This window comes from Protopterus annectens, chromosome 1.part1, assembly GCF_019279795.1.
Source record: "Protopterus annectens isolate FY-2018-M chromosome 1.part1, PAN1.0, whole genome shotgun sequence".
Taxonomy (NCBI): domain Eukaryota; kingdom Metazoa; phylum Chordata; order Ceratodontiformes; family Protopteridae; genus Protopterus; species Protopterus annectens.
Genome location: NC_056726.1, coordinates 190,717,394 through 190,733,120, shown reverse-complemented (window position 1 = coordinate 190,733,120; position 15,727 = coordinate 190,717,394). Strand labels below are relative to the sequence as shown.

General features: G+C 40.6%; 1 protein-coding gene across 2 annotated transcripts in view; it reads right to left on the bottom strand.

Moving 5' to 3' along the window:
• BCKDHB (branched chain keto acid dehydrogenase E1 subunit beta) overlaps positions 1 to 15,727 on the bottom strand; it is a 2,914,018-nt gene that overhangs the window by 1,430,960 nt on the left and 1,467,331 nt on the right. The window lies entirely within an intron of this gene.

Genomic DNA, 15,727 nt, shown 5'->3' with positions numbered 1-15,727 from the left:
ATGCCGGAGCCGAGAGTATCAGTTCCAAGGAAGGGGACCTAGACCTCTTCCTCGAAGGAACCATCGGAGTCGACGAAACCATGGAAGCTGTCGGAGCTGATAACTTTCCGGCACCGACAGAAAGTTTCGATGCGGCCGGAGCCGATACAGACATAAAAGTAAGGGTGTCGGAGCCGGTCGGCGCCGACACCGAAGCCTGAGCCACATGGTGATCGGAACCGATCGGAGCCGACACCGAAGTGGCCAAACCAGAATCGGCACCGATAGCCATCGGTGCCGAAGGTTTGTGCAAACCAGAATCGGCTCCAGCCAGAGCCGATCTCGACTCTGAAAGAGTCGGAGCCGAGGCCGCAGGCTTGGACACAGAAGCCTGGGCCTTGGAAGACTTAGAAGTCTTAGATGGAGCCGACTTAGCCGGAGAGCCCTCCAGCTTAAGTAGGCCCCTCAAAATAAGCTTATTTCTCCTTTCCTGCAGGACTCTCTGGCTAAAAGAATGACAAATCGCACAGGAGTCCTGCAGGTGGAGAGGTCCCAGGCAGTATAAGCAAGAAGTGTGACAGTCTGTCAGAGACATCTTCTGACAGCACGAGTCACACTTCTTAAAGCCTGAGACCCTTTCCTTAGACATGGTGTAAAAAACACACACACACACAACACCTGTCCAAGAAATGTTACAATCCCAAAAAACGAGAAAAAACTATTCTCTCACAAACACACACACACCCTAACAAGGGGGGGGATGGGATGGGAGAAGGCCTGACTAAAAACTTTAAAGGAGAGAGGGAATTTTGGTCAGGAAAGGACTAAAACTAGTCTAAAACTATTAAATTTAAGTTTAAAATTAACTTTAAACTGAAAAAGGGGCAAAAGCAGTAGTGTATAAATCACTTACCAGGAGCTGGTAAAAGGAGGACCTCATCAGCGAAGCGGCAAACGAGATCTGGGTATTTACCGCCTTGCATCATGGGATATGGGGCTGCCTCGAGCTGGTAAAAGTGACTCTCGAGCTTAGCAAGTGCCGAGTTGGAGCCGAGGATCGGCTCCGAATCCATCAAGCAAGAATGAAGGCGAGATTGACAACTTAACATCACACATTTTACAAAGCTTTTTTTTTTTTTTTTAAACAAAAGCACAGGCCTAAAACATTCACCAACAATAAGAAAATGCTGTACATACCATGGCACAAAGATGAGAAATTTAATAGCGGCAAAACACTAAGGAAGTGACCCCAATGTGCAACATTGTTAATTTGAATTTCAAGCAGATAAAGCTAGATGAACCAAACTCCAGATTGCATATGTTTAATATGGTTTTAGGAAGGCACAGTTTCCTTAGACTTCTGTGTGATATTTCATCAGTGTCTCATATATTCCAAAGAACTGCTGCACAGGTAAATTAAAGCTTGGGAGGTGTAAACATAACTGATGATATATTACTGTGGGGTCAAAACAAGAAAAATATGGCAAGAGACTGGTAACAGCTGCTTATCAGATTGAGAGAAGACAATTTCAAATTAAATCAATGCAAAATAAGAGTGCTAAGTCTGAAATAAATGCATCATATTCTAACATTGCAATGACTGAAACCTAATACAGAAAAAGTTCAAGCAATGCTTCAGTTGTCAAATTCAGACGATGAGCAAGCATTGAATAAGTTTCTAGGAGAAATGCAGCATCATGCAAAATTGTTTATGATATATATATATATATATGACAACTATACCTTTTAAAAAAGTCTGTTAGAGCAAGGTGCAGTCTGGGAATGGAGTTATGAACAAGAAAAAAACTTTTGAAATGCTTAAACTATTTATAGATGCTCCAGTATTAAGATACTGTAATATGAATAAGCCTGTTGTGTTGCAAGTAGGTAACAGACGGAATGGACTAGGAACTGTAATCTTACAGGAGAACATGCCACTTGTCACTGGTCTAAGAATATTTATAGCTGCACAAATGAGATATGCTCAAATAAAAAGGAACTGATAAGTAGTGTGTGGATATGAGAAATTCCATGAACATGTCTGTAATAAATATATTCAGGCAGAAACAAACCAAAGGAGACCATATTCAACAATTATTTCTTACACTGCAGATGATATTATTTACCTACAGAAATATTATCAGAATGTAAAATTGAAGTCAATCATACAAAATATACAGAAAAGATATGCTAAGCAGATCACATTTACCAGAAAAGCACAATGCTAGATGAAGAACTGTGGACTATTTGCAAAATATCACAGTTACCAATGACAAAATAAAAGATGAAAGAATTTTAGAATTGTACTGATACTGAATTAGAGATGCATCTGATGAAAAATATCACAATCAAAATGGCTGAGCAGAAAAGCATCAGCAATTAAGGGAATTCAGTCTTTTTTCCTTTCTGGGAAGAAATAAATGCTGCACAGGGCTTACATTTCAAAACTGATCAAAAAAAAAAAAAAAAAAAAAAAACAGTTCTCAATAAAATAGGGAGACCAAAGTTTGACATGACAGATGTGTCTCAGAAAACTCCCCTTCTCTGGAACAGCTTTGCCATCCATGTGAAGCACAACTCTTACCTAGCCTTATTTAAAAGAAACCTGGACTAGTATACAGGAAATTGGAAACATACCCCAGATATAACACCTGTGTCTCTAATGGACATAATCACCCTGCAGATCTTGCCCTAGCTTTTATATATTTCTTAAAATAACCTCAAAGGCACATAAACTTGCAAGATATATTTGGGATGCTTGGGTAGGCTTATAAAGGCCCAGAGGTTTTTAGCCTAGTATACAGCCATGAACACAAATGAAGGTATTTATTGTGCTAAGCCATGGTCTACTGAATTAACAAGACTCCTCTTGTGTTAATTGTATTTTCTTTGCATACTGCCTTAGTTTCACATAGTTCTGGATTTCCTGCACTAATTGGAGATTGTTGTGACATTCTAGACACTGCAGGTGAGTGACTGGGGGGTTGACAGTGACTGACTTTGGACTTGGTGATTGTACTTGCTATTCCTAGTGAGAGGACAAATGGCCTGACTTTACCTGCCTGAACTGGCTGTATGTCTTGAGGTTTCTAAATAACTGGCTGTTTTTCCCTTGTTGCCGACTGGTGCTTTTCCTCTTCAGATGTGTGCTTGCTGAGTATATAAGCAGCTTAGTTGTGAAGGCCTGTGCTTTACAGTGCTATGTTGTGCTGCGCTAACTGCATTGTGTTTGCATGAGGTTCATGTTTTCCCTGGGTTTGGACTTGCTACACTGCAATGAGATGTGCTATAATTATAGAAATATGATAGTTAATTATATACTCTTAGTTCAGAAATTTCAGGTATAACACTGTCCTTCCGTGTTTTTCACTGTTTTTCTGAAGACATTCAAATTAAAACTGAATCCCATAATCTACTTATTTTGCTTAAGTGTAGACAGTTAAGGAGTAATCCCACTTTAATCGTTGTTGTGCACCAGCTAGGGAGTTACTAATATCACATACTGGTCTCTTGTCAACATTCAACATGTGTCATTATGTTGCTTTGTCACCTTTTGTTGCAGGCCTGCTCACTACAGGAACTCACTGTTTTATGCTTGCTGATAATTAATCATCATTTACTGATACTACCTGTAAGAGGTATACAAATGTGCTAAATTTGGAGTCTAACCTCTAACACACTAAATATATGGTAAACTGCCTAACACCAGGCTGCAACCACGTAACAAGAGACTCATTTTTGCCAAGCCCGTTAAAAAGTAGTTAAGCTGCTTAGACATTGTCTGAGCAAACCTCAGCCAGGTAACTCTATTCATTCTAACCCAACTTTGCATGCTCCTTCACACACAGCTAAGGTAAGTCACCTTAGTTCCATGCCTACTCCCAGAAGGATTCAAAAGGCTGTAGTAACACAGGGTAACATAATATGTAACATATATGCTACTCTCATCAGGCTGCGCATGGATAGGGTCGGGGTCAGTCATGTCTCTGGCACTTGGGTCCCTTCACCACAAGGGTGACAATACTCTTGCTGTCACTCACACTGAGGTGAATGACCTCAGCTGTTCTACCATGGGGAAGAGACACAGAAAAATAAAGCTGAGCTTTATATACATGCATCTGAGGCATGCAAGGCCTTTGTCTTCAGCAGTACCTTACCTTCTCTAAGAATGATCCCACAATTAAAAAAAATTAGTTTTTACAACTGATGTATTAAATAGTGCAATTCTAAAAGGATCTGATTTGTGTCAAAATGGATCACAAGGATTAACAAGCCAGCACGCCTTACCAGGGATGACTTTCATTTCTCTTTCTTCAGGGCGTCTACATATCAGCTAAGATCTTTTCTGCCCCATAGTGCTGTTTTTCAGTCCAGGTTCATTTGTTACACATCACAACCTAGGAAATTTTAATCTTACCTACATTAAGGACGCTCTGCTCAATGCTAGAAGTCTGAATAATACACTGCTTCATTTGGAGGCCTTCCATTGCACAAGCACATGTATATATGTATTGTTACAAAAAACTTGGCTTCAATATTCTGATAATGCTTCCTTCATTAATAGGGTTCAGCATCAATCACTCATTCAGACCATTTGGCTGTGGAGAAGGAGTATCTTTTTTATCCACTTAAGATTACTAAGTCAGGTCAAATACTTAAAGATCTTGATTTTAAGGTCATTAGCATTTTGGATATATTTGATAAAATCAATTACCACATCATTGCCAACAAGGTATCCCCCTTCAGTGTCACCTGAGAACCAATATAGGTGCCTTGACAAGCTGCATTCCACATCTTTTAATCCCAATACCCTAATTCTAGGTAACTTCAATTATTCATCCATCACTTGCAGTTGTACACAACTAGATTTCATTAACACCAACTCCCTAAATCAAATAATCCAAGTTCCCATAAGAAGGTAGAACATACCCAACCTAGTCCTTATGAATGCTATCACTGCGTGTACACCTAATAATGATATCCCCTACTTGATCACATCTGACCATTAGACGATTACCCTTTTCCCTCAACGTTAGTATCAAACTGCCCACAAATTCATCTATAATCAGAGACCACACCAAGCTTAACTTTACATCTCTAAGTATCATGGGCCTAAACAATATAGCAGGCTGCCCTAACACAAAATATGCTACTGCTGAACCCCCAATCTTCCCTTTTTAATCTCAGCTTCTCCACAGGGTATGTGCCCAAGCTCTGAAGAACAGTGGTTGTGGTGTCTCTGCATAAAGGCACTGCTGGAACTGACCCTGGAATTTATTGTTTCATTAGCCTAGTATTATCTGTAAAACCATGGAACATATCTTAACCAATCTAAAGCCTAGTATTATCTGTAAAACCATGGAACATATCTTAACCAATCTAAAGCCTAGTATTATCTGTAAAACCATGGAACATATCTTAACCAATCTAATTAAGACAGAAACCAGTAACTTACAAAACGCTCAATCCCAGTGAGCATAGTTTTGTGAAAGGCAGGTCTTGCTTGCAGCTGATGCTATTGCTAGGCTCATTCAGGCCATGCTGCTTCAGTCAACAATGCTAAAGCATTTGACATAATTCACCATACAGGTATTGTTAATAAACTATCTTAAATATTAATCCAGATATTACTTGCTGAATTACTAGTTTCTTCGGTGATCATACATATGGGGTGTAACTTTGTGGTACCTTCTCACTTAATAGATTAGACATTAGCAGAATCACCTAGGGCTCTGTACTAGGTCCTCTTCCATTTGACACCTACTTTTTTTTCTAGTATGAAGACAGATGAGAAGGTTTGTGAATGACCATATTTGCAGCTGACTGTAAACTAGGTGCTATTACTGGTTCTTCAACAGACTCCAATGTCTGTGAAGGCAGTAAAAGTTTTCTGATCATGGCCATAGACTTTATGCAAAAAAAATGTAGTTTACTTGCATTTGGGAAATAAATGTTCCCCATCAATTATCAGATAAATGGAACTGCACTTAAGGTCAATACAACTGAAAGTGATCTAGGTAACTGCTTTCACTGACAAGGGACTATCTTTTAATCACTGAATATCATTTACAGAAAGGAATTTTTTTTTACTGTCCAGTTAATTATGAAAGCAAATCCTCATGCTTCAGTGATTTGCAGTCCCTATATATTCCTCCCTTATTAGTTTGATCACTGACTATAACACTCTAATTCATACTGTACCTTATAAAACACATATCCCAGATTGAAATATCTCAATGTATCCAAACCAAGAGAATCAAAGAGCTACACTCTATTAGCTATCTGGATTGCTTAAAAAATACTCACTTTTTCTGTCTCATACAGAATCCAATGTGGAAATCCCCATCTTTCTTTTCACACTATGTTGTGTCTTGTTGTGTCTTTCGGCTTTTCCCGATTAGGGGTTGCCACAGCGGAACTCCGTTCTGCTAATGATTGGTAGTTGATTTTTACATGCCGAGTTACCAGCCCTGATGCACAACCTTCAATGAAGGTACGCCCATTCACGCATGTTTCCACGTAGAATACGCTCTAGCTGAGAATCGAACCGGACAGCGTCTTACTGTAAGGCGACAATGCTACCGCAGCACACTACCACAGAGTACCTCTTAACTTACATGGGAGTATAAATAAGATTTTCTGGAAGGATGGGTTCACTGTCAAGAGGGATTTCCTACCTGTGGAAAGTACAATTCTGTAAAATCTTACCAAAACAGTAGATGTCCTTCTCTTCACTGTTGCAGTGTTCTTAACCACAGGGATGTCCTGTAAAGGATAGCCCAATGTCCAGGCTAGTGCACTAAAGCCTATAAATCTAGTATGCACCTTACGTCATACATATGCTCTCTGTTCAGGACATACGGCATAAAGGTGACATACAGATGCAGGTACCTAGAAATGAATTGCTCCAGTACAGGATAGTGTCCGTAGGATGAAAAAAGGAGGCTATGTACATCTAAGAGGAGAAAATGAAAAAGGGGGGACCTTGGACCAGGAGGGTAACCAAATCAAAATCCAAAAGAAAAAAACGGGATGGAGGGAGGAGCTGAATACTGCCACAGTGAAGAGAAGGACATTCATTGTTATGGTAAAACTTTACACAACTGGACTACGTCCTTCTATATCACTGTCGAAGTATTCTTAACTATAGGAAGACTACAAAAACTCAAGAAAAAGAATGGGAAGTGAAAGGCTGGGAAGAGCCCTCAACAAACCCATGCAGAATGGCTCTAGCAAAATTTGCTCCGGCTCTAGATACCATATCCAATTTATAATGCTTAGTAAAGGTATGCACCAAGGACCACGTAACAGCTTCAAGGATGGCAATGGTATTCAGACCCTTGAAGCAAGCACCATAAAAAGCAACAGCCCTAACTGAAGTAGGCAGACACTTGCCATCAAAAGAATAACTAAAGGTAAATGCCTTAGATATTCAGGAGGAGATGGCTTGCTGGGAAACAGTTAAACCCAAAGTCCTAGGATGAAAAGAAACAAAAAGCTGGTGAGACTAATGAAAGGTCTTAGTTTTCTCCAAATAATACCTGAGCTGCCTGTGCAAATCCAAAGTATGCAGGACCCTCTCACTAGCAGACTATGGAGAAGGAAAAAAGGGAGACTTAAGGACAACTCATTAGCAACCTTGGGCATAAAAGGAGGATTAGTACAAAGAGACACCCTGCCTCTGTGAAAAAACTAAAAAGGAGGAATGGCCATAAGGACCTGAGCTCACAAAACCTCTGAGCAGAAATAAGGGCAAGAAGCAAGACAAGTCTTCCAGGTACAGTGTTGCAAAGAAGATGAAACTACAGGCTCAAAAAGAGCCCGAGTCAATTTTGGCAGAACAAAATTAAGGTCTAAAGAAGGAGGAATAGCCTTCCTTGGGGGCCTAAGATGTAGGATGCCTTTTAAGAAATTGCTTGACCTCACAACGAGAAACCAAAGAAGGATTCAAGGGCAGACAGGCAGAAAAAGCTGACAAATGTGCCTTCACAGAATAATAGGCCAACTCAGACTGGAGCAACTCACACAAATAGGAAAGAACCAGAGGGCCGCCCCATTGCAAAAGCGTCCATGGCACCAGACAGAAAATCTTTTCGTTTGGACATACAAGACTTTCTGGTTGTGGGATTTCTTGCTGCCTGTAAAACTTAGAGCATGTCCTCAGAAAAGAGGTGCCTAAAAGGGCTCAAAACCCTATGACCCACAGAGTCAGCTAAAGAGTGGATGAGAGACAACTTGTCCTGTGTGAGGAGCTCTAACTAGTGAGGTAACTTGTGGTGATTGCCCCTGACCAGGTGCATTAAGAGTGGAAATCAGTGTTGTCTGGGCCAAAAGGGAATCACTAACCAGACTTTTTGGGAGTCCACAGAACTCTTGGAAGTACAGGAAGAGGAAGGAAAGCATAAAGATACATCCCCTTCCATGGAAAAGAAGGGTGTCTGTCTTCCACACCAGATGACATGGTATTCTGGAGCAGAAAAGAGGGAGTTACTTGTTCAGAGGGGAAGGAAAAAGATCTACCCAAGGAATACCCCAGCAATGGACTATTCCCAGAAATGCAGCTATTCCCAGAAACACATCTCTGTGGAACATCAATTCTTGAGCCTGTGTTTTGGACCTGCTCAAACAGTCTGTCACTAGATTGTGCTCTGAAGGAATATACATCACCTGAAGAGTTAACTAATGAGTGACAGCCAGATCTCAGGCCTGAAAAGTTAGCCTGCAAAGAAGGCAAGACTTTGTGTCCCCCACTTGCTGACATACCACTTCACTTGTGGTGTTGTCTATGTAAGTCTTCGGGGGGGTCTTTATCTCTCTGATGTTGATATGGTCTGACATCTGATGGGGAGGGCCAAACAACCTGAACTTTCAGGTGACCACAGGAATCCCCCACCCCCACTTCTGAAGTACTGATGAACAGTTCTTGGGAAGGAACCAATAGCTGAAAGGAAAGGCCTGGGTTGAGGATAGGTTGCTGAATTCACCACTCAAGCTCCCTTTTTAGACAGGGAAGGAAAGGCACTCTAAAATCCAGAGGGTGGCAATGCTGAAGCCAAACTGACTTGAGGTACCAATGAAGCTTCCTCATATGTAGTCTGGCAAGAGGGAGCATTGGAATAGAAGAAGCCATGAATCCAATGGCCAGAAGAAACTCCCTGGCTGGAAAGCCAGGCAGAGGCAGAAGAGACTGAAAGAAAACTGCCGAAGAAAAATCCTTTGGATGTAGAAGACAGGCCAACATTGGCACTGTCTGAATCCTGCACCCTAGATACATGTGATCCTAGGAAGGGAGTCAGGACAGACTTTTGTAAGTTGACAGTGAACCCCAGACTTTAAAGAAGAGATATATTGAACTCCAGAGCTTGTAACAGGCAACTGAGAAAAGCAGCATGAAGCAACAGGCCATCTAGAGAAGGATAAATATGAATGCCCTGAAGCCTGCAAAAGGCAATCACAGGAGCTAGGCATTTTGTGAATACCTCTGGGGCAGTAGAGAGGCCAAAGAGTACAGCAGAGAATTGAAAATGAGAGGAAGAAACAGAGAAATGCAAAAACTTCCTGAAAAGAGGGTGAAAAGGAGTATAAAGGTAAGCATCCTTCAGATACATGGACACCAGAAAAGCCTGGGGCAGTAACACAGGAAACAGGGTTTGAAGAGAAAGCATCCAAAAAGAAGGAACCTTGAGAAAGGTGCTGAGTAAGGAGAGATTCAGAATAGGCCTCCAAGTGCCCTCCTTCTGAGGAAGCAGGAACATTTTGGAATGGAAGCCCTTTATTACTTGGGAAGGAGGTACAGACTGAAGAGGTCCCTGATCCACTAGAGACCCAAGAACCTCTGAGAAATGAAGAAGCTGCTATTGATGAGGTTATGGAATCCCTGAAAAAGGAAGGAGAGACATCCACAACATGAAGTAACCTTGACAGATAATGGACAGACCCCAAGAATCTGAAGTGATGAGTTGGCACTGCAGAAGTCAGAGGGAGAGCCAATGGAACTAAGGAACCTAGCCGAGGGTGGAGCAAAATGTCAAAAAGAGGCAGGCCTGTCAGATAAAGGAGGATTCTGGGCGACAGGAGCCTGAGAAGACTTACCAGAAGGAGCTTACCTACCACCCTTCCTGCCTTTAACAGCCTGATGAAGCTGCCTACAAACAAAAGCAGGCCCAGTAGGATAGTTCCTCTGAAAGTTAGGGATAAAAAGATTATAGTTTTAAGGTCCTGCAGAGCTTTACCTTTTTCTTGAAGGGACTTTAGCTTATCAGCAGGAGCATTACAAAAGAGATTTTTATTATCCAAAAGAGCATCCTGCAACTTGACCTAAATGTCTTCAGTTAATGACTGCAGATGAAGCCAGTAATAACACCTCATGGCTGACCCAAAAAGGCAGCAGCTTTGGACGAGGCATCAGCAACATCATAGCTGCACTTAATAGATTGGTGAGCCACCTGAGAGGTAAAAGCAAAAACAGGGAGGACAGAAATAACCTGACAAGCCTGGGCAATCAAAGCCAAAGCACATCTTGTCATGTGGGTCTGGTAATTAATGGCGCTAAAGGCCAAGGTGGCAGCAGTGCACACCTTCTTTCCAATCCTCTCCATAGCCCTGCTATCCTTTTCTGAAGGCAGGAGTTTAATAGAGGGAAAACAATTAGAAGGCTTGTCAGAGGAGACTGACACCACAGCAGGATCAGCAGGACGACACAAGTAGGAATTGACAATCCTCAAGAACCTTACAGAACCTAACAAATAACTTCCAATGAATAAAACCTATGGCTTCCCAAAAGCTTTGCTATTGTATTTGAATAAAATTAAGTGAGTTTTTATTACTGGTGTTTGAGATCTGTTTTTTATTGTTTTGATTAAGTTTGGTATTTAATCTGTTAATCTCAATTCCCCATTTTATTCCTTGGAAGATATTTGTTTGGTTTTATTTGGCAATGAACTGAGCACCAGCTCTATTAGTACAATGGATGTTATTCCGAAGACACAGCCATCATTAAATTCAACCACAATTCACTGAAACTTAGACAAGGTTCTATTTGTTCACTCTAATCCTTTGCTTATTTGCACTGAGAAAGGGATTATTCCCGAAAGCTTTGCTTTTGTATTTGAATAAAATTATATGAGTTTTTACTTCTGGTGTATGAGATCCGGTATTTATTGTTTACCTTAAAGAACCTGTCAGGTTTCTTAGCAGCAGGGGGCTGAGAATCAGGAGTCTTAGAAGCAGCTATAAAGGTGTCCAACAAACCTGGCAACACAGGAGATATTGCAGAAGGTTTAGGCATGTCAACCTGAAGCAACTCATAATACCTCTTCTGGATGTCAGACACCTCAGAAGAATTCCATCATTCTGGCAACTGTATCCCCAAAAGACAGCTCTTCACAAAGGAGACTCAGGGCTAATGAATTCCTCTTTATCAGATCCATAAGCCAAAGCAGAAGCCATCTGGGAAGAGTAAGAGAAGGGCCCTTCATCAGACTCTGAATCCTCATCCAAGGAATCAGGTTCCCTAGAACTATTGGAAGGAGTTGAAGTCCAAGGAGGAGCAGTTACAGATACCTCCTGGGGAGGTTTCAGGATCATTAAGCCATTAAACAGACCCTGAGTAAACTTGTACCATACCCTTTGAGGGTCCTTAGGATGTACAGAAGAATATTTAGTCTTCTGTTTTTTTTCTCAGTAGAGACGACAGCCCTAACAAACAAAGAAGGTTCTGAACCCTGACAGGATTCAATAAGAGTAGCAGGAACCTCTTCCCTGTTAACAATCTATGGAATCCCTATAGGCCCTCCAAGATAATCAACAGCAGTTCCCACTCAACATCTTGACCAGAAGCCTGCAAAGCCTCAGAGGACATGCAAAAGGAAGAATCCATGCTGGCCTCTGATGGGGGTCACAGCAAAGGAATCTGAAGTAGGCAACAGACGGCCTACAGAACTATCATCCACTTCCAGACAGACGTCCTGTAGATGCTGTACAACCAAAGAATCTATCAGAGCTTTCTTGGCTTTCTTACTTAATGGAAGTATCTTGTGGTTAATCAATTCCAACACGCTACTCTGGGCTAACTGTTCAAGCCTCTGGTTCTTCACATAGATGGCCAGGGAAGACAACCAGCTTCAAAGTGTTTTGGGCACAAATGCCTTACAAATACTACAGGAGGTATGGTCATGGGAAGCACCCAAACAAAAAAAGACACTGCTCGTTACTATCCATACAGGGAATTTGCCTCCCACATTGACATTCTCTCTTCTTGGATGACATAAATTCCAGGGAACTAAATCAAAACAAGACGAATACTAAAAAGAAATAAAAAACAATGGGGCCACTTATCTGATGGCTTGGTTTTCAGCCTGATGAGCAATGATGGTTTTTGGACTGGAGGCAAAGTTGTTCAGGGAGTTGTGTCCATATGTCACCTTTATGCCCCATGTCCTGAACGGGGAGCATGTGTGTGACATACGGCAGATACAGGATCAAAAGACTTTGGTATACTGGCCGGACAATGGGCTATCCTTGGCAGGAGATCCCTACTGTTAAGAATACTACAAGTGATATAAAAGGACATCAAACTTTCCTTGCTTATACAATGGTGCAATACATCAGTCTCCTTCAAATTAAGTCTGGATGGGTTCACATAATTTTACCACAGGGATTAGTAGCATTGCCATTACTAAGCAGGGAGGCAAACTTCCCAGTGATACTTCTAGGTAACTGCCTAGGGTATGTATGGCTGTTCAAGCTGCCTGCCTAGTTCCAACTGATGATCCAGTAAAACTCATCATATATGAGAACAGTAAAGTGCGAAGAAACAGCAAGAGATAGAACATAATCCCTGAAATTCCACACATGGAGAACAAATGCTGCAAAGATGTGTCAGCTGCACTGCATACCATAACACAATTCAAAAAAGGAAGACATGATGGCATACCAAGTTCCAGGTCACTACTTGAAATTTATAAACAAACAAAAAATCTGTACGTCACAGCTTATATTCCAACTCAGTGGCCAGATTTTGGAGTTTCATACCAATCCCTATCAGGTCATTACCTAACAGTCATTCATTTAAGCTTTTACTAAATAGATTCCTTTCTAACTCTTATCTCTGCTCCTGTATCACACCAGGCTAAAAACAAAACATTTATGTTTTTCCATGTCCTCATATTCTTTATGATAACTCCCTTATTTAATCTGTCTCAAACCAATACTTCTGATCACCCTAATGGCCTAAAATTCTCTACTGCTACTGTTTAATATGTTCAACTCAGTGTTTCCACTCATATGACTCCGTAGAAAGAAATCTTCTGCCAGCAATACTACCATTTTATTTCTTTTTTCATAATTATTTTAAATTTATCTTGTATATAATTTTTATTTTTTTCATATTTATTTACCTCAAATTTTTTTTATATATTTGTTTGACGTTTATATTCATCTTTTACCATCACATAGTTTAACATAAGCGATACTGATGTACTGTTGTAATTTGCATTCTGGGGTGCTTTTCTCACCGGGCTTCCACTGAAAAGGGATTCCTGCCCAGTTGAACTTTCCCAGAAAACAAACAGAACCTATACAGGACAGTGGGCCAGGGAAAACAACCTGTTCCAGTTCAGAGAAGCTGTGCATATCATATGCAGATTATTATTACATTTTCCCAGAACTAATCAAATGGACAGACACAAACAAGTGCAAATGTGAGTGCTGCCTTAATGTCAACATTCTCAAGACATGGGATACCTGGTGGTGTTACATCTGGAAACTTCTTACAATATCCAAGTATGTGTTGCAGTGCAAATAGCAGAAAACCAGGAACCAAATGGAAAATGCACCAAACAAGCCTGTATATGAACTCCGTTTATTGCAGTAAAAACACACCAAGATTAAGCGCTTTTGTCTTTCAGATATAAGACTTCATCAGAATCCCCACTATCCAAAGCTGAACAGGAAAGAGGAGAGTATTAAACAAATACTGAAAAGACTCATGAAAACAGCTGTAACAAAAGCCATGGAGAGCGTCATTTCACAAGTCTGAAATATATATAGGAGTAGTCTGAAGGGAAAATCTCTCAACTGTTCAGCTATTAATGATTAGGAGGCAGAAAACTGCATTACCTACTTTATCTATATTAGTGATACCCGAAAAATACCGAGTTATGGAAATCATGGAATGAAATCAGCAGAGTCAAAATGCCACTATGACGCATGCTGTAGAAGACTTCCATATTTACAGACTGGAGTCAAAGAAAAGAAAAGTCATGAGGAAGACCACAGCCTGAAACTGAAGTGGTTGATAAAGAGAAGAAGGAAAGCTATGCAGCAAAAATCACAATCATCTGTATAAGGCAAACACATATACATGATAGACCACTGAAGAAACTAAAAAGATAGATTAAGTGTTGAAGAGTTAAAATAATTCTAAGGAATTACATTTTGCACTTAATTACAATGTCTTAAATGTAGTTTTAGATTGATGTAAACAGCCTTGGCATGCTTATTATACTGTTAAGGTTACTTTTAAAATGACTAATTTAATGTAACGCTGGGGCATTTGATATGTGGCATGTCATGTGGTGTGTACATCCACTGATGTCTCAGTTGGAATACACACCTTAAAGATACACTACACTACACTACATCCTAAGTGTCTTTGCACCTCTTAACACGGCAGGCCTACTCTGCAGATGGCTGCACTATCACTCAGTCTAGAACAGTGTAGAACAGGCCACCTCAAAAAGGGACTATCCCTTCTACAAAGCTGTTATAGTCATCATCATCGTCATCAGCAGCAGTAGCCTGCTTTTTTCCATTTTCTACATGCAGTCAGGGTGTGGTGTCAGGTGTCACTATCTCATCGATACAATTCCACCCTCCTACCTTCTTCGACAGTCATGCCTGGCTGTCACAAGTCATCTCTCACACAGTCCATCCACCTCTTTAATGGACACTGTTGTGACCCATTGCCTTTTTGCTATCTGTCCTAAATATTCTTCACCACACTGTCTTCTGCTTTTCTGCACGTGTCTGAACCACTGAAATCTGTTCTCTTTGACTTTCTCTGCAAATGGAGCAGCTCTGGCTTTTGCTCCAATTTCTTTGTCCGACAGTGTAAATCCTATCACCAGTCTCAGGCACTTCATTTCCATCACCTCTAGCTTCCTCAACTGCTCTGCCTTTACTGCCCAGGTTTCTGTACCATTACAGCAGTACTGGTTGTGTCACAGTTTTGTCAGGGAAAAAGTAAAAAGAAAACATACTGTAACAAGAAGTCTGTATTCTGCACGTGACTAAAAATATTGCAAAACAAATGTCAGGAATAGGGGTTACTCTCACTGTACCAACAAAAGCATGATTCCTTCCTAGTGACACAGGACTGGAGGAAGGGTGCTTGTTCTTCTCATACTTCTGATTATCACAGCTCTTATATAATTTCATTGTAAAATTTTCCTCGAGCAGGTACTACGTAACTTTAAAAGCTGCCACTACACAACAAATCCATTATCACTTACAAGCTGTTATTTCAAAATTAAACACTCAGTGACATAATAACAGAGCTACAACAATATTTGATTCAGAATATCAATGCTCTTCCTCTTTAATGGGCCTTTACAAGCCACACTAATGAAATATTATCATTTATCAGCCAGAGGTTTCTCATTTCATACAATTAACCTCTTTTAAAATGTGCACTTGATGCCAAAGTTTAACAGTCAATGTGACATACATAAACACATTAACCTAGTAG